The sequence below is a fragment of the Danio rerio genome, chromosome 18 (genome assembly GCF_052040795.2).
Source record: "Danio rerio strain M-AB ecotype USA chromosome 18, GRCz13ab, whole genome shotgun sequence".
Taxonomy (NCBI): Eukaryota; Metazoa; Chordata; class Actinopteri; order Cypriniformes; family Danionidae; genus Danio; species Danio rerio.
The window spans coordinates 18,838,953-18,857,500 of NC_141038.1; the positions used below are offsets into that span (position 1 = coordinate 18,838,953).

The 18,548-nt window shown below is 36.8% G+C and overlaps 1 protein-coding gene and 1 long non-coding RNA gene across 2 annotated transcripts in view; both read right to left on the minus strand.

The window, feature by feature from the left end:
* The window catches only part of zfpm1 (zinc finger protein, FOG family member 1), a 122,515-nt gene that overhangs the window by 103,345 nt on the left and 622 nt on the right, over positions 1–18,548 (minus strand).
* LOC147832796 (uncharacterized) lies at positions 7,008–9,088 on the minus strand. The gene is made up of 2 exons (XR_015514906.1): positions 7,885–9,088; positions 7,008–7,675 (listed from the first exon to the last, which is right to left on the minus strand). It is a non-coding gene; the product is annotated as an uncharacterized LOC147832796 (long non-coding RNA).

Sequence of the window (18,548 nt, forward strand, 5' to 3'; positions counted from 1 at the left end):
CTTTTCCCGCTTTAAAAAAATAATCCTGCAAAACAACTACCCTGAGAAAAAGAAATCCTAATAGCCCCGTATATTCTTAATTTTTGCATCACCCTCTTTATCAGCAGGCCCCATGAATAATCCGTACGGTAATTTCTTTTCTTTCTCCCTTTTTGTTCCTGGCATTTTGGTAGAGAGAGATAAGGCATAAAAAACAACAGAAGGGCTAAGAGAGTGAAAAAGACAGATAGATAACATTGATATCAACTCCTACACAACGCAGTCATTCCCTTATCTGAGCTTTTTATCATGCTTTCGTTATTTTTTCTTCTCCTTCGCCTCCACTCCCTGTTCTTTGTAGCCCAACTGAAAAAAAGGTCTACTGCCCTTAAAATCTAGGCAGAGTTTTGGTATCAAATTAACCTTATGCAGGCTTTTTTTTTTCTTACAGGCCTAATGTGAATAATTCAGCAGACGGGGACACATGGCTGAAGAGATTGTGCGAATGCAGCCGTCAAAGATTTTCGCAAATATTTTTTGTTTCCTAGACCAAACGCTGCTGGATAAACGGACACGTCGAGATGCGAACTAATAATTTGTGCTCTCATATACTCCCACAGAAAGTTAAAAGGCCTCTCTAATCTATCAAGGTCAGTTACAGTGCCCCGAACAAATACTGCGTTGTTTAAGAGAGCAGTTTAAGTGAGCTCTCTATGTAAGCAGAGAAAGGACGCTTAGACAGAAAGACAGGAAGATAGAAGGACAGATAGTCTGTTAGACGGTACAACAGACAGAATTTCAACGCCAAACGGGTCTAAACTTCCGTTATTAAGCGATTGAAAACCAAAAGTGGGACCCCAGAAACATTTGGTTGAGTAATGCTTTGATTAATGCTATCTCATTTTCAGAGGTCAATTTTCAGCATGGTTTCTACAGGTGGAGAAACTAGTTTTAAGGAAATACATAATAGTGCCCAATGAAATCAGTTTACTTTTTTTTTATTTAATTCTTTTTTGTTTGAATATTTTTTTTAATTAATTTTCAAATATATCAATTCGCAAACCTATAACCCTTACCTAGAAAAGAACAAAACATAGCTGTCAATTACTTCAGTCTAAAATTACATGTATTTGGAGAAACATAGCAATGTTCATAATAAAAATAATTAATAAATAAAAATGTACATAATATATATATATATATATAGGGTATTACTTAATATGGTCAACATAATCAATAAAGGGGTAACACATCTTATAGAATTGTTTATTCGGGCAATCCTCCTAAAGAGTGTCTAATTTTTTCAAGCTAACGACAAGACATCATTTCTCTGGTCCATTGAATAAAGGTGGGTGAAAAGGGATTTTTCCAATTGAGCAGAATTGCTCTGCACACTAATAAAGAAGAGAAGGCAATCTTTTCTGGGGCGATTCCAAATAATGCCACAAGTGATTCCAGCTCAAATCTATTTTGAAGCACAGCAGAAAGGGAATCAAATATTGATCACCAAAAGTTTTCTAATTTAGGGTGAATCCAGAATGTGTAATTGATTTTTTTGTGAATAAATGCTATTTTTAGTAAATAAAAAGCATGTCTCGTTAAATAATAATTTAAATGAATCATTTTAATAATATTTTAACTTTAATTCACATCCCATTTTCCACATTTCGTTTTGCTCTATAAATTTCTTGAGCTGGACTCCAATCATTTTTTCACCCGTTCAAAATCCCGTTCGGATTTTCTTTTCTTTTTTTAAAGGAAATAACAGCTTTATTTAGCAGATATTGATTAATTTGACTAAAAGTGCCTTAAAAACTTTCATTATTTGCAATAATGAACATATATATTTTTTTTATTTCACCATAACATATGACAAAATGCTAAATAAGATGCAAATAAGAATGTATCAAATACACAGTTCAAAACTATTTATTATTAATAATATTAACAGAAGTAAACTTTATACAGACACTTTACACTTGAAATGAAACATTAAATGATTACTTATTAAACTATTGATTAACAGGTCAAATATTAAAAGTAGTATGCTAGATCACATCATTAATAGCAGTTTTGGTACCTGATTTCCATTACATGAAGTAAAATAGTATGGAAATCAGTGGAAACCATTGTTCTAGATATATGACTTCTCTAATTTCTAGAGCTGGGTGGATGAAAATGACAACCGCACTACTGCTGATGGTAAAATGCCACCTCATTGCAAGACAAGCAATTAACATCTTAACTTGCGTGCAAAATTTAACCAGTGTTGCTTTTTTTCCCTCCATAATAAATAAGCTGTGTATCAGATGCAGCACAAGACACATACAAGCACCGTCATGTGATCAGAGGCAGATATGACTGATGTTTGGGGAAACAAATGTGAGACCGTTGTGCGAGATAAATCAAGAGGTTTACATTAATAATGGACTAATGAAGTGCATACTTGATTTATGCGACTTTGGTGTTTCTCATAATATGGATAACACAGGTGGATGTAGGAAGGCCACTCTTCACAAACCACAAGAGCCAAACACAGCAAAACCAGTGGTGATAATTGACCCCTTTACCACCACAGAAGTCAAAACGTGCAACCCTCATCTTAAAAGATAAAAGATATTTTGAAGAATGATGACAACCAAAGAGTTTTAGTTCTCATTAACTACCAGTTACTGCTAAACTGTCATCTAGACAAAAGCACATAAACAAAAGGTCAAATACTGAAAGAAGTCTACTACTAAACTGTCACCTACACTGTAAAAAGCGTTGTTATTTATTTAACCAAATGGTTGAGTTAAACATATTTGGTGCTTTGTTGGGTTATTTTTAACCTTTACTAGGTGATATACCTCAACCAGTTGAGTAAAATTTTTGGTGCTTTGTTGGGTTATTTTAATGTTTATTTGGTTTTTTGTTTAATAACTTAACCAGTTGAATTAAAATTTGACTTTCAACAGTCAACTGATTTAACTGACACAAAACAGCTTTATTAATATGCGTGAGTGATAGTGTTTTTGCGTTATAAAGTTTATTTAAGCTATAATGTAATAATATTGTTTTTTTTAATCAAATTACAGGGCTCGAAATTGCGACCAATTTGGTCGCATATGCGCCCAAAATTTTTTCTATGCAACCTCAAAAAATATTTTGGAGCATGTGTGCGAGTGCATAAAATTGAGTCGTGCGACCTGTTTTCACAGCAAAATGTTCTCATGCGCGGATTTATAGGAGGCATTCACACATTATGCATCTGCACCTAAAAAGACCAAACGCAGCACTCAGCAATGCTTTGAAACTGTCAACATGTCAACTTGCTGCAGTAAACAAAGCCCGCAATGCTTGCCCTGCCTTGATACTCTTCTTATTGGCCCACTGCGCTTGAACAGAACGCGAATGGATTGGTTAATATCAGCTGTCAATCACTCAGTTCCGATGACAAGGAGCTACAGCCATGAAAATGTAAAGGTCTGGATACGAGAGAATGACAATAACACTGACAGATTTAGTTTTAAAAAACCACTCAAAGTTACAAATAATGTAATGAATGTCAATCCAGCATTTACACTTTTCGAAGAGTGGATAAAAGACTTCCAGTGTTTAAAGTCCGCTATGAAAATGACTAAAGCATTCACCAAAAGCCAGTGAGATGGAGTTTTCAGGTGAATCTACAAATTTTAAGCACGAGATTTTCTAACGTTATTTAATCCTTCTTTTAATCGCCACGATGCTGTTAGTTGTGCGACTGACACCCTGTTCACCATCATTAAAGAGCATGCATTCACTGAGATGATACTAATATTGCAGCTCATGAAAAGACCGTTACTGCTATTAGGATGATGTTTCCAAACAATAAGTTATATGTCAATATCATCTGTGCAAAATCAGACACCACTCTATGAACAGCACAGTTATTATTGTTAATTCAGTTCAACTCTATTACGTCAAGCAGTGTGTGCAGGCAGATTTTTGTTTATTTGTTAGTTTTGATTAGAGTTGATTTTAAATGCAATAAATCTTTTCATTTAAAACCTGTAGTAATCATAATTTTTGGTGGGTGCGACTAAATTTTGTCTGGTGTGCCTAAATTTTTGAAGTTAGGAGCATCGGTGCTATCAAGAAAAAAGGTTAATTTCGAGCCCTGAATTACCTCTCCGTGTCGTGTTTTACCATCCGAGACCATCTTTTAGATGTGTTTGGATGTGGTTAAAATGTATTGTACATTGTGGACACTGAGTGAAGCCTGCTGCAGCTGTTGAACAGCCTCTACAGCAGCTAAAGCTCCATATTCTGCTCTATCAACACATGGTTTTCTGCTTGCACAGTTTATAACTGTCTGTACTTGGTTCTGTTTCTTCATTGTTTGTGATTCTAGATTTATTTTAACAAAAGTGTCTGGAACTAAAATGTAATTGAAATAAAGCATTTTCAATTTTTTTTAAAAATGTATGTTATTTATTAACACAGCCTTAATTCTAAAATTAATAGTATTACTAGTAATAGTAGCAATAGTAATGAAGGGTGGAAAAAAATAACATTTAAACAAAATAACCAAATGCATTGGGTTAAATTATATAACCCAATGCATTGGATTAAAATAGCCCATAGTTGGGAAGGGGCTATAGTTGGCTTATATGTTAGGGTATTTTTAACCCAACTATTTTAACAGAGTAGACAAAAGCAAATGGGATAGCATAACCATGCCAGAACATAAAAATTCTTCCAGATTTGAGGTATACACAAGATTGCATCATTAACAACACGCGAGTTCCTCTGACATCAGCAAAACGATCCAGGAAGCTTGAGAGGAAAATCCACAGTTGGATGGTTGGAAAACGCAGGTACCACGAAGGGAAAGTCAGCGGTGACATGGTTTACTGTATACAATGAGGATAATCGGTTTGATCAGCAGCACAGTATCTCGGTGCAGTGATCTGTGATAAAAAGCACCCTGGATGAGTGTGTTATTGCAGATGGGAGGTCATCAGCAGTGATAGGGCTGCCCACGCTCTCCCTGCTTACTTCCCCGGGAAATCAGCCGGCTCACAATTCCGCTTCCAGCAATGCCGAACCTGTCTGAATATTCAAAGTGGCCGGGTGACCCGGGGCGAGAGAGTGTTTAGGCAGTGCTTGTTTATGCAGATGGCGATGTGATTGCACGTTGTAGAGTGTCAGTCGACAAGATTCCAAATGTAATAGTCCCTGAGAGGCACTTGAATGGAGTCATTGCCCCATCACACTCCCCCCGCCCTCCAAAACTTTCTTATTAACCACACCATCTCGCCATCTCTCCCCCCCCCCATTCCTCTTCTCCTTCTCAAATAAACCTACAAAGAAAGAGAAATTAACAGAGGAGACGTTTTTCTCCCAGCCGCCCCTCTCCTTTCTAGATAGTGCAGGAAGGAGTGAGAGAAACAGAAGGAGAGGGGGAGAGAGAAAGCGATAGAGACAGAGGAAAGGAGCAAAAGAGAAAGAAAAAAAAACATAATTTATCTGTGTATTATCAAGAAAGGCAGACACTTTAATCAGTCAGCTATGAAGTCAGTATTTCCATTCTTATCTGTTGCAGGAGTGGAAATGGAGAGCAGATAGTGCGCTGGGAGCCCATCGGTGGGCAGGAATGATAATGGGAGAGAGAGGGCTGGCTATTGGACCGCTGTGTCAGCTCTATCTGCACCCATTATCAAGGGCCTTATCGGCGCTGCCATCAGCCAAGCTGTAATGGGGCCAGTTCAACTTTCCACATTATCATACCGCTAAGACCTGGTTCAGTGAGGCTAGAGGTCTGACTGGAGACAGGGGGAGAGGAGGGATGGGAGGGGGGGTTACAGAGAGACAGTTGTTGGGGGGGGGGAGAAGAGCAGGTCGAGGGAGAAAAGAAGTGAGATAGTGGTAGATATTGAGGACGAGAGAGAGTTGGGGTAATGGAAAGCTGGGCAGAAATGAAGGGGGAGAGATGGAGGAGGAGCTTATGTTTGAGGGTTGGAAGTCAGGACTTTGATTGGAAGAATGAAACTCTGGATAGCTGAAGTCAGGAAGGCCCAGTAGTAAAGTCCATGCTGATTGATGATTTAAAAAGATAGTCCACCAAAAATCTGAGTTCTTAAGGTAGCTTTTCATGCTCTACCTTCCTAATAAGGGAAATACTATGCAAATGAAGGTTTTAAACTTGAATACGACTTGGTAAGATTGTTTTGTTAACCAAACAGTTTGGTTCCTTTTCACTTCCAATTAGTTGACCATCATTCTACAAAAAATTTTCTTTTGGAGTCAAAGCATTTTAAGGTATACTCTACCTTAAATACTACTAGTTTTATCAACACCACTGCAATGACAATATTTTCAACCCAAGCTCATTCTGAAAACGTACCTCTATATACATTTCTGGAGAGTGCTAAATACACCCCAGGAGCTACGTTTTTTTGTGATTTTTGTTTTCGCAAATGCACCAGAGGCCACTGTGTATGCTTTTAGAAATCTCAAATTTTTCTCGTTATGCCATTCACGCCTGCTGTTCTCACATAAATGCACCAGAGGCCACTGTCAACTGACTAACTGACTGACTGACCCAGCCTCTTCCTTCCCTAAACTCAACCAATAGTGTTTTTAAAAGAACTGATTAACCAGCGCCCACCCAATTCCCTAACCTCAACCGACAGTTTTAAAAAGCAAGCCAGAAAAACAAAAGCCCTCACCTGATTTTCACCACGTTTTCAGATTTAACCACAATCTCACCCTGTTATTTACTTGTTTATTTTATTTTTCACATTCTTTCTGGTACCATTCTTCCCCAGACACAAACCCCATCCTCTTAGTCAACTCCTCTCTGTGTTTCAAGTCCACCGACGTACATGGTGAGCTAACTGGATAAACTGGTAGCAGCAGGAAAGCGGTCCATACGAAGGTAAGCAGTCAGCTGGTAAGCGCAAAAAGAAACAGCGTCATACCGCCCTGTAGTGTTCGTTTTAAAAAATAAATGTCATACATACTTCTGGCAACATATTTCTTGTTCCTCAGGAACATATATAGGGCTACATTTTCAGAATGAGCCTTTTGAATATTTTCATTTTGATTGTCAATGCAGATAAACTAAAGGACACATGTGCGCATATGTTTTGTGCTGGACTCTGATTGGCAGGCCGAGAGACACTTTTGACTTACAGAGCTGATTAAATAAGTGGTGAAAGTCCACAATCATGTCATTATTGCTTATAAGTCTTATCATATAATCATCATGATAATGACAATGTTTTGATTGTGATTGTCTTAAACGATAAGACCCTATAGATGACAACCTTTGGCAGGTAGATTTAATTTTAGATACAATCAAAACATTGTACATTGGAATTGGAGCAAGAGTACACATTCAATTGTTTAAATGGAAGGCACAGACCAAACAATAAATTCCTAAACAGCAGAGCTGAGAACTAACTGATCCACTTTAACACTGCAGGTTTCTAGAACAATCTTCCTGACCTTCTAGTCACCAAAGCTTATCCAGTGCTTACCTACTTACTGTATTGAACAATATAGAGATGTTACATGGTTCATGAGAGAGCAGAAAAGAGAGCAGAATAAAAAGACTGTAATGTAAGCATTTTGGTACACAACAAAGTAAGAACCCAGCAAGCATTTTTTTAAAGATGTCTAATAGACATCTAAACATAGTCATCTTGGCTAAAACGGGGGTAAATTTGGGCTGTCAGTGAAAATCTAATAAACGTCTAAGAATTGGCCAAAACTAGACTAGTCATCAAACAGAATACACATATTAAATCTGTCTAATTTCTCTATTTGATGACTAGTCTAGTTTTTAACTTTTCTGACAGCCCAAGTTTAGCCTTGTTTTAGCCAAGCTGTCAACGTTCAGATGTCTATTAGACATCTATAAAACACAAAATTGTTTACTGGGAATAAGAAAATAAATGCTGGATTTTATTATGCCGGTTGATCAACTTTAAATAAGGGTTTTGATTGGTGCCATTTGGTAATCATATCCAAGTATAATAAATTACTTATTATTGGCAAATCTTTCAATATTAAGTATCCCTAAATTTGACCAGGTGTGCTTTTAATTAACTCTGGAAGTGGTTGCAAATGGACAAGCTCAAATTGTTACACTCCCTTTACACCAGTATTTACTTACATTCACTCTCAGATATAAAGGTACAGGAGCTGTCCCTGGGGTAGTACCTTTTCGAAAGATGTAAGTTTGTACCCAAAGAGACCACAGTGGTACCTCAAAGGTGCATATTAGTACCCAAATGTACCTTTTAGGTACCACTGTGGACCCATCAGCTACAAATATGTACCTTTTGATAAGGTTCTGCCCCAGTGACAGCTCCTGTACCTTTATTTCTGAGTGTGTAAGTGATCTGAATACCAGGTAAAAACCAGGCCTATGACACACTGCAAAAACTGCTGGGTTCCACCAAATAGATTTGTATTTGGACAACATTAAGGGATTAAGTTAACTTAATGCTTTTCACAGATACAAGTGGATTGAACATAAAACAATTAAGTTGTCCGATTCAAACTTAAGAATTGTGTTGTTTCAGCTCATTTTAAGCAAGTAAAAAATATTTTTGGAGTGTTTAAACATATTGTGAGATTTTAAAACAGAATATTTGATGTCGAAAAAGCCATAAACAACATGACGGCTCTTCCAGCTTGCAGAAAGTGTGTGAAACAACTAATCTAAGAACGTATGCAAATTAAAATGTGTGAAAAATGGAGTCAACGAAGGGGCAAAGGTAAAAAGAAGAAGTGAGAAAACTATGAGCAGAAATAGCACAAACAAACAAGCAGCTATGATGGCAAAGACACAGCATCATTAAAAGATCTGAACATGTGCAACATACTCATTTACATGACCAAACTGATGCGATTTTCACTAGACGCACACATCCATCTCTGTGAATAAAGCTGGAAAGGATGGAGGCTGATCTCTGGCGGTCGCTCTTCGCTTTCTAGAGCCGGGCCAAGTGGAGTGTGTGAGAGCAGAAAGAGGAGCCACTCTGGTCTAGACCACCTCTGTTCAGGGGTGGCTCCCTCGAGGCGGTCTAACCTCTCCTCTTTCTAGGGCCTTTGTCCCAGCTGCCCTTCTATGCTTATCTCTTCTCTTTCCGCCTCTCCTTATGAAACAGGCCTGGTGTTCCCTTCCCACAAGAGCCTCCTGCCTGGCATATAACACCCAAGCCTGAGCTCTCTGCTGCACTGTGAGCAAAAGAAGGGTACCGAGAACATTACCTTTCACATTGTACAACAGGCCAGTATATGTGTACATTAACCACCTAATGTCATAATTGAGTACTCTTTAACCACCCAGTTGACCATCCTATGTAATTAAACTGGGCAAGGGTCTAAAAATCTATCAAACGCACTTCATGGATTAATTATAAGTTATCATACAAATACAAATGTAAACCATTTAAATTAAGGCTGAGCGATATGACAAAAAAATTCCTATCATGATATAAGATATATAAATATATATATATATTGATGATGTAAAGAATTTTCTTTTTTTACATTGTAAAGTCAATACTCAGAAATGCACTCATTCATGTGATCACTTTTCTCACTTTATTTAGAACTTGAAGGCAAATGTTTGACTAAAAATGTAGAAATATGAAGTAAATATTAATAGAATATTAAAAACTATTTTCAAAAACGAATGATTACTGTCTAATATAAAAATTTCTTTAAAATATTGTGGCTGAATAAAATGCAAAATGTAAACTTGCTTACGACTGCAACTTTGTCAGAATGCAAGTGTTTCTGTCTGCAGCTCCATAACGGCATGCAATACTGTGCTTATAGCAATTATAAAAAAGAATTATCATAAACAATGTATTCTGTGACACCATGAAATAATTGAGAGAGCAAAATATGGTACTATAGACCTTATTTTTTTTACATACAATATATAGCCATATTGCACAGCCCTAATTTAAATATTTTTACTTTTTTTAATGTCAAATTGAGATTAAATTATAATTTTAAATTAACAAGAACATTTTAACTAATGCAAGCAAATGTCATAATATACATGTTAGCAAGTATAAACACAACAAGACTGTAAGCAAACTAAACCTTTTCTAAAAAGTTTTTTCCAATAAGATATGGCATTAAAAAAATCATGCTTAAAAAAATAGCATGTGATAGTTTTGATATAGCGTCTAATTCATATGAATTCCATTCGTACAATTTTGTACAATTTGCCTTATGCCCCAATAGCGGATGGGATTAGGGGTGAGGTTTGGTGCTATGCCTCCATTTAAAAATCATACATTTTTGTACAACTGTAAAATAGTTATGTTCCCTCATGGGATCAGGCATGTCCAACCAACAAGTTGATTTCAATCAAACAGATTTTTAACTGGAGTTTACATAAAACGCAATCTGGTGGGGTTAAAACACAGCTGGATGTTTGTTGAATGACATTCCTGAAGACCTTTTTGACCCAGACCTCAAACCTCTTTTTATAACTTTAACATTTCTGGCTAAGAAATGTATTTTACTAAAATGGAATTCTCAAATTCCAACTATTTCCATGTGGATTTCTCAGTTGTCACTCTTTCTTCCTTTGGAGAAATTAACTTATGACCTTAACCACAAACATGACAAATTCAGGAGACTTTGTGAACCTCTGCAATACTTTCTACACAAACTCTGAATTTTTTATTTTAAGAGAGTTCTGCCTTCTTTTGTTTTGATTTGTTTTTTGTTAAACAGACACATTTGTACATTTTATTTATTTGGCAGCATTTAGGGTTTGTTTGTTTTTCTGTCTTTATTGTTTGAACTATTTCAAAATCCTCAATAAAGTTTTTTTTTAACAGCTGGATGAAAAAGATCTCTAAAAAAAGACTCTGGTAAGATTTGAAACCTTTGTGATCCATTCCAACTCACTAATCCACAACTGTGAAACACAAACATGAAATAAATAGTAAAAAATCTGACCTTGTACGTGTGATTACGCTCAGCAAAAGATTGGGCTCTTTCCAGTCATAACAAGCAAAACTGTTTCTCTCCCAGAGTGTTCCATTTTCCACTCTGGGACAGAAACTCACCTGAATGCCAGTGGGATGTGACCTACAGATTTAATCTGCAGCCTTATGGTTCAGACAAATACACCCAGCTCAAACTGTTTGCATAAAGATATTCCATACCAATCCTTTTAGAGCAGGCTTCAGTATATAGTGTCAGTCTTGAACTTCATGTCCTTAGCACTACATCAAATTTATGGCCCGCACCCCCAACTATGCCAATTAAGCACATCAAATAAAGAACATGACATCAAACCTCAGTGTGGAAATCAGCCCATCTAATCAACCCTGTTAGCCGTGATCCACATCAAATATGACTCCTCCACATCGGACAAATTATCATATCTCCATTCTCCTTAAGACGCAACTCATTAACTCCCAACCCCAAAAAAAAAAAACTCTATTACACCAGACTTCTAGAGAATCAAAAAAATTCTCCCTCCTGCGATGGCAAATCTCACCTCCGCAGTTCCTATCAAGACGGCACATAAAAAATAAGTCCTCTCCATAAGATGCTACGTGATAACGGTGCATTAAAAGATTACTGCCCTGTTCCCATCTTGTTTTTAATTGCATTGGGGCCAGAGGCTACGGGATCCTTAATAACACATTAATATTTTATTCTCATCCACTGCTCCACAATTGCATGCGACTGCAGACTTCCTGCTTCTCTGTGCATTTAGCAAGGCTGCGGTTGGTGGGACCGTGGGGGTGTCAGACAACTTTTTTCTGGAGTTGTGCTTCTGAGAAAGCCAGCGCACAGAAAGCTGGAGCACATCAACTCTGTACAGATCAGCACAGTAAAATGTGTCATCATCAAGTGTGATTTACATATATTTTCATGATATAAACTGATCAAATAAAACAAAAGTGGCTGACTTGATAGTTGGTCTGTAGCAAACATTAGATTGTATTGACGTCTATGCTTTCCACAATTATCTTTTAACTCAGTTGAGTGTAGTTTCAACTCAAACCGTTTATGAGAGTACGTAACAAAGGAGGAAGAGAGGATTTAGGAGTGCTAATGGGTCAATGAGGGGGTTCAGTTATCATAACTCACTCGACTTCCCCTTGCGTAAACATTAGGAAAGAGCAATAATTCTTCAAAACACCTAAAAACTTTTCCTGTCACTGTGGCAACAACCAGACACTTCCTAAGCAATAAATCCTAATCCCCAGTTACGGCTTTTTGACATCGTATTTAGCAATTCTCTCATCAAACAGACTGCAGTAGTTGGGTTCTAGAAGCACAAAATAAATGTTTTTAAATATTTTAAACAAATTATTGACAGAGTGGAAAAACTTTAGGATTACAAAAGCATTCGATATCCGCTTGTTAAGTCATGCCAAATGGAATACTGTTTCCTGATCCAAGCCGCTACTCATGTGAATTGAGAAAATATTCGTTTATGACCACTTTTTAGTCATATCACACATTAAAGTGAATTTTATATAAACTCGTAGTGTACATGACAGTCTCTGGACTTATAGGCACCAATAATTTAACAATTCATAACAAATGTATTACTTTCTGTCCATCGGATTTTAGGAGTTGATATATACAGTTGAAGTCAGAATTATTACCCCCCTTTTGAATTTTTTTTCTTTTTTAAAAATTTGCCAAATGATGTTTAACAGAGCAAGGAAATGTTCACAGAATGTCTGATAATATTTTTTCTTCTGGAGAAAGTCTTATTTGTTTTATTTTGGCAAGAATAAAAGCAGTTTTTAAGTTTTTAAAAAACATTTTAAGGTCACAATTATTAGCCACTTTAAGCAATTTTTTTTCCGATAGTCTACAGAACAAACCATCGTTATACAATAACTTGCCTAATTACCCTAACCTGCCTAGTTAACCTAATTAACCTAGTTAAGCCTTTAATTGTCACTTTAAGTTATATAAAAGTGTCTTGAAAAATATCTAATAAAATATTATTTACTGTTATCATGGTAAAGAAATCAGTTATTAGAAATGAGTTATTAAAGTTATTATGTTTAGAAATGTGTTGGAAAAATTTTCTCTTCATCAAACAGATATTGGGGAAAAAATAAACAGGGGTGCTAATAAATCTGACTTCAACTGTATAGCAATAGTGATTTTCGGAAGTTTTACGTTGCTTTGTAAACGTTTATTATTACCATTTGTTGAGCCTCCCCATGACACAGCACTTGGAACTGGAAGCCTGAAAAAATGAATGTTTTTTAGTATTTTGTTTTGTTTATTAAAATCAGTGTAGTTACATTTTTTACTCGTTCGAAATCTAAAGGCTAAGTTTAAAGCTATATAAGCTCTGATGTTGTTGATTGGTTCTATTTCTTTATGTTGAAACAATCTGTTTAAATTAATACCACTTATTTTAAACACATTTGTGTTTAATAGTGGAATTTGTGCAGAAAAATGAAATTACCCACAGAAAAATCAGAGCTGCAGCAACTCAGCAAAGCACACCAACAGCAACTGCTTTCAACATTGATAAGATATAAGTTTTTGAGCACCAAGATCATGAAGACTGGAGTTATGATAATGAAGATTCAGCTAACATTTTGCCATCTTAACAATACGTTACAACATAATAATAATAATAATATGTTACAACTGAAACAAATAATAATATAATAATAATATTTCACTATATTACCGCATTTATATTATTAATCAAATAAATGCTTTATACATATTCAAAAACACTAATCAAATCACAAAGTGTGTACATTTTTAACTATAGACACATATTTGTCTTCATTCTACCATGACACAGTTAGAAACAAGACCCATTATTAAATATTAATAATAATAATAATCATTACAGCTGGACTTTGAAGACATTAACAGCTCCTCTTTAAAGGTTATCAGATACCCGAACTCATTGATTATCGCATTTTATCAAATTCACAAAAGCCGTCCTTGGCTATGCAACACATTATAAAAAAACTTTATAACTTTCTCACAGTGTTCATTGCACCCACTATCAGTCAGTATCTAATATCTGACTTCAGATCTACATTTCAGCCATACTGCTGACGCCACATTCTTGTTTCCTTTCGCAAGGCGCAGAGCTGAATTCTTTTTTTTCTCGCTGTTTTTCACTTAAACGCACTCCACAGATTAAGATCATTGAACAAAAAAAAACCCTGCATCTCAATGCTATCTAGCACAAGATCTACAGTGAGTAATATGCGGAATTAGTTTTAATTAAATTAATCAACTACAATGGTTGTTAGGAGAAAAACACAGGGGTGGGAACCAAAAAGAGGGGGAGGAATAAGGGGGGAGGAAAATGCATTCACACCTATCATCTAATTATACAACAACATTAATCACATTATGGCTGGAACTGATTGCCAGGGTCCAGAGCCCTGCTGTTCTTACGTGTAGCTTTGTTATTGCAGCAAAGCCTCAGCTCCTGCCTGCTCGGCGCTGATAACAACTCTTATCTCACTTGGCAATCTCTATCTATACCGGAGATCAGGCCCCAGGCTTTATCAAAAGTTCACATCGAGCTAAAAGCAGAACAAAGAAGGAAAACACACAAGCAAAACCACCAAGACGCAACCAAGTGTATGTGTGTGTGTGAAAATATGTGTGCGAAAGCCTGTGATCTCTCATTCTTTTCAAATTTTTTGGCCGGGTATTAAACTAGCCCTCAGGTCAAATGACCCCAAGACGCTGAACCTGACAGCGGCGAAAGCTCTGAGAACGGTTTCAACAAAAACAGGAAGAGATCCCATCGGTTGTCCACACTTTCAAAAGTGCAAGCCCAAGGTACAGGAGGTGGTAACTCAAACAAGTGCATTGTCTGGCCTCTGCTTCTCAAACATCCTCCCGCCGCTGACGCCAAATTCTGGGACCTCATGAATAATTCACGCCGACCTCTGAGCCGTTCGAATGATGTCACTCTGCTGTTATCTGGCAGAATCTTCACTCTGTTATCTCCCAATCATCTCAACGGCTCTCTTATCAGCCAGCGGGATCTCACAGAGGCAGCTGCTTTTAAAAACGCAGCATACATCCATCTACCATTTCTGTATTCCTGCCTCTCTCCCCCAGCCCTTATCAACCCTGCCATCCTACTCTCCCTTATCTGCTTTTTTTCTCTCTCTTTTTTTAACTTATCTAGAGATACACCCAGCCAGTCCCAAACAACAACAGCACAAACATGACAAAGATGAGAATGCTTCAGCCAAATGTAATTATAATCCCAATCTCCACCAACCCCCCTCGACGTTGGCTTTATCTCCACAGAGATCGCCGCCTCAACTTATCTTGTCTCCCATCTCAACTGCCAAAATATAAGCCCTGGGATGTGGCCCCGCTAGGCCGTGAGCTAATCTCGCCATCAGGGAGGGATGGATAATCTATCAGCGCGATCTTCACCATTGGGAGAGTGACGCACAAAAGACACAGAAAAATATTTCCTCTCAACATAGACTTCCATGATACCGGATACCTCTTTTGGAGAGGACTGTAATGCTTCCAGTAAGAGTGTAACAAAACAATGCAATCGCACACTTATTAGACGCTGTTGTCTGTAGGTTTACATATGCAAAAAGCCATGATAAGAGGGGCGATATGACGTTCATGCACGTTTCGTGAATGGGGGGGGGGATTCATCAATCTAGCGGTGAATCTGAAAACTTAGTTAGTCTAATGGGATGTCAGTATAAAGGGACTTCAAAAGCCTCCAGATATGAAATCTTCAACGTTTCAGGAAAGATAAGGAATGTTTATACTGAATAGTTCAAAACATCAGCTACGACTGGCTTGAAATGGTAACGCTGGTTCTACCATTGGCGGATTCCTCCAAGGTAAGAAAATGAATTCTGCTAACACCATCCAGAGATAGTTTTAGATCAGCTAGAGCATCTCAATTAGGAAAACGACTTCATGGGTCAGTGGGGGCATTGGCATTACTGGCCAATGTGCTCGTATAACTCTCCAGTCACTTAAACAAACCTTGATACCGTCCGTTTACACTCAGTGGTATATGCTAATGCTCCCTTATCAGACCATTTTTCTTTCCTATTCAAGAGTCGCTTTCTGCCTTTGAATCGCATTAATATTTATTTTTTTTGAGCAGCCCTTTCAAACTCAACCTCCAAGATATTGCTACTGTGCTTATCGCCTGAAAGCATCTCTTCTGGATGAAGAACTGAAACAGCGCCTGGCACCAGAGCAAAACGACTTTTCAGCACTGTTGGTTCTTTTCACAGAAAGAGAGGGAGAGGCAGGGGTCAATGAATTTGATTTTTACTTAATAAATTTATCGACCACAAAATGTTAAGGGTTACTTTAACCATGAATGAGCTTTTCTCACCCTCTTGTTGTCCTAAACCTGCATACCTTCCTTTCACCAAAGGAAAAAGAAAGGCAATGAATGGCAACTAAAGATGTCAAGACACAGAACTGATGCTACAATCATCTTAAATGTTTAATAAAAGCGGTTGATAAGACAATATTTTTAGCCTTCAAAAGCAATGTGATTGTTTTAGAGAAAGAAACAGAGCTGTTATTCACCTTCAGTGTGCTGGTAAGAGATGCGATCAGATCATTAGTCCTGTTTTTTTCCTTTATTAACATGCATTTAAATTCAATCATAAGTGGAGACTAGGGTTTCATCAAGTCCTTTCCTTCTTATTTCGTCATGTTCTACATCACTTTTGAGGAAGCGTTCAGTGTGAAGCACAAGTGGGCTACTGGTGAATGAACAAAACCATTACATGTGGTTTATGAGTAGGGCCAGACTGAATCTGCAGACATTTTTTGCTGTTTCTACTGAGAATTTTGTAAAAAAAAATTATAAATAAATCTGCGGATTTATGCAGAAGAAGCATAACTAAAAACTTAATATATGAAATAAAACAAAAGACATTTCAACGTGTTTACAATGCAAATACAATTAGAACCACTTATTTGGTAAACAAAGCAAGTCTCTCATATAAATCTACAACAAGACAAAAATATTACTCTACAAACTGTCTTCTAAATAAATCATATGAACATTTTCATATCAGTCAATAATATCAAGAAAATTATTTTAAAAAACAGAATTAAATTTGCACACATTTACACAAGTAAATAAATATGATTTTCCCAGAGATGGGTTGCGGCTGGAAGGGCATCCACTGCATAAGACGTGCTGGATAAGTTGGGGGTTCATTCCGCTGTGGCGACCCAGGATTAATAAAGGGACTAAGCCGAAAAGAAAATGAATGAATGAATACGATGGGCTCAAAATCTGAGGAAATCTGCAGATTTCTGTGCACGCAGATTCCGTGTGGTCCTCATTATGAGTAAAAAAAAGGTTTAAAAAAAAGGTTTTTAAAAAAAGGTTTTTTAAATGGCAACTATGATTCCATTGCAATCTATGTGTTTTGGATAAATACAGCCAGGTATTGATACCTTGTTTATGTTCAACAACAATAATGTAGAAAGGAGCAAGTGGGCTCTTTTGAGGCAGTTTGAATGCATTCAACACTACAATCTGAATTCATCTGTAAGTTGATGAGCTCAAAACATTTTTAGCCCCTGCTCACTATGGTATTTAGTGTCATTAACTTGTGCTTCAATAAATAAAATGCATTTTAACAGCAGGTGTAAGCATATCCAATGAGTAGGTTCAACTCAAGAATGAATTAGTTTAAGTCATAAATAAGTAATTTTTCATAGGTGAATTATATCAATTAAAAACATATGTATATTTATGTACAATATTAGTTTCCTGTGGTGCATATGAATTATGAAATAGTCACATATAATTTTCTTGCATGATTAATTATTGTGACTGAGCTGAACATCATGCCACAAAGTGGAAAAGAGCAAAACAAATGTTCTTCAAAATTTCATCTTTAATATTCCAAAGCCACAAGTGGGAGTTCAAATAATGAATCTTACATGAATACAATCGTGCAATTTAATTTAAGGTACAGCTAATGGGTTACTGAGCATCACAGGGTTAAAATGAATGGATGGAAGAAAAAAAGATCCAATTGTAATCCACTATCATGTGGAAGGATCAGCTGGGCGCGCTATCTGACGTCTCATCTCTGGAAAGAGAACTGAAAAGCCGGAGGAAAATGCAACAGCAGCCTCGGTGCAGCCACAGACAGAAAACAAATAAAAGATCCAATTTTAATCCTTATCTCGACTGGGATCGGATCGCTGTTTATCTGAACTCATATCGTCTTTTTCAGAGAACAGTGACGTTTCCACAACAGTATTAAACAGGAAGCCACGGTTACACTTGGGTTGGAGCAGACGAAAGCACTTTTACAAATGAGAAAACTACAATAAAGCGGATTTATTATACACAATTATCATTGCTGCTGGGTTTGAAAAATGAAGCGCGAGTTTGTTGAAAAGCGTTGACATGTGCCGCACGCTTTTACCAAACGACCCGTGCGTCCTGCTTCTGGTGAACAAGGTAATTGTAGCTAAATAAATGTACTGAAATGTAAATTTCAAATATCCACCAAAACAAGCACTACTTTAAAACAAAAACAAAATAACTCGTACATCTCAAA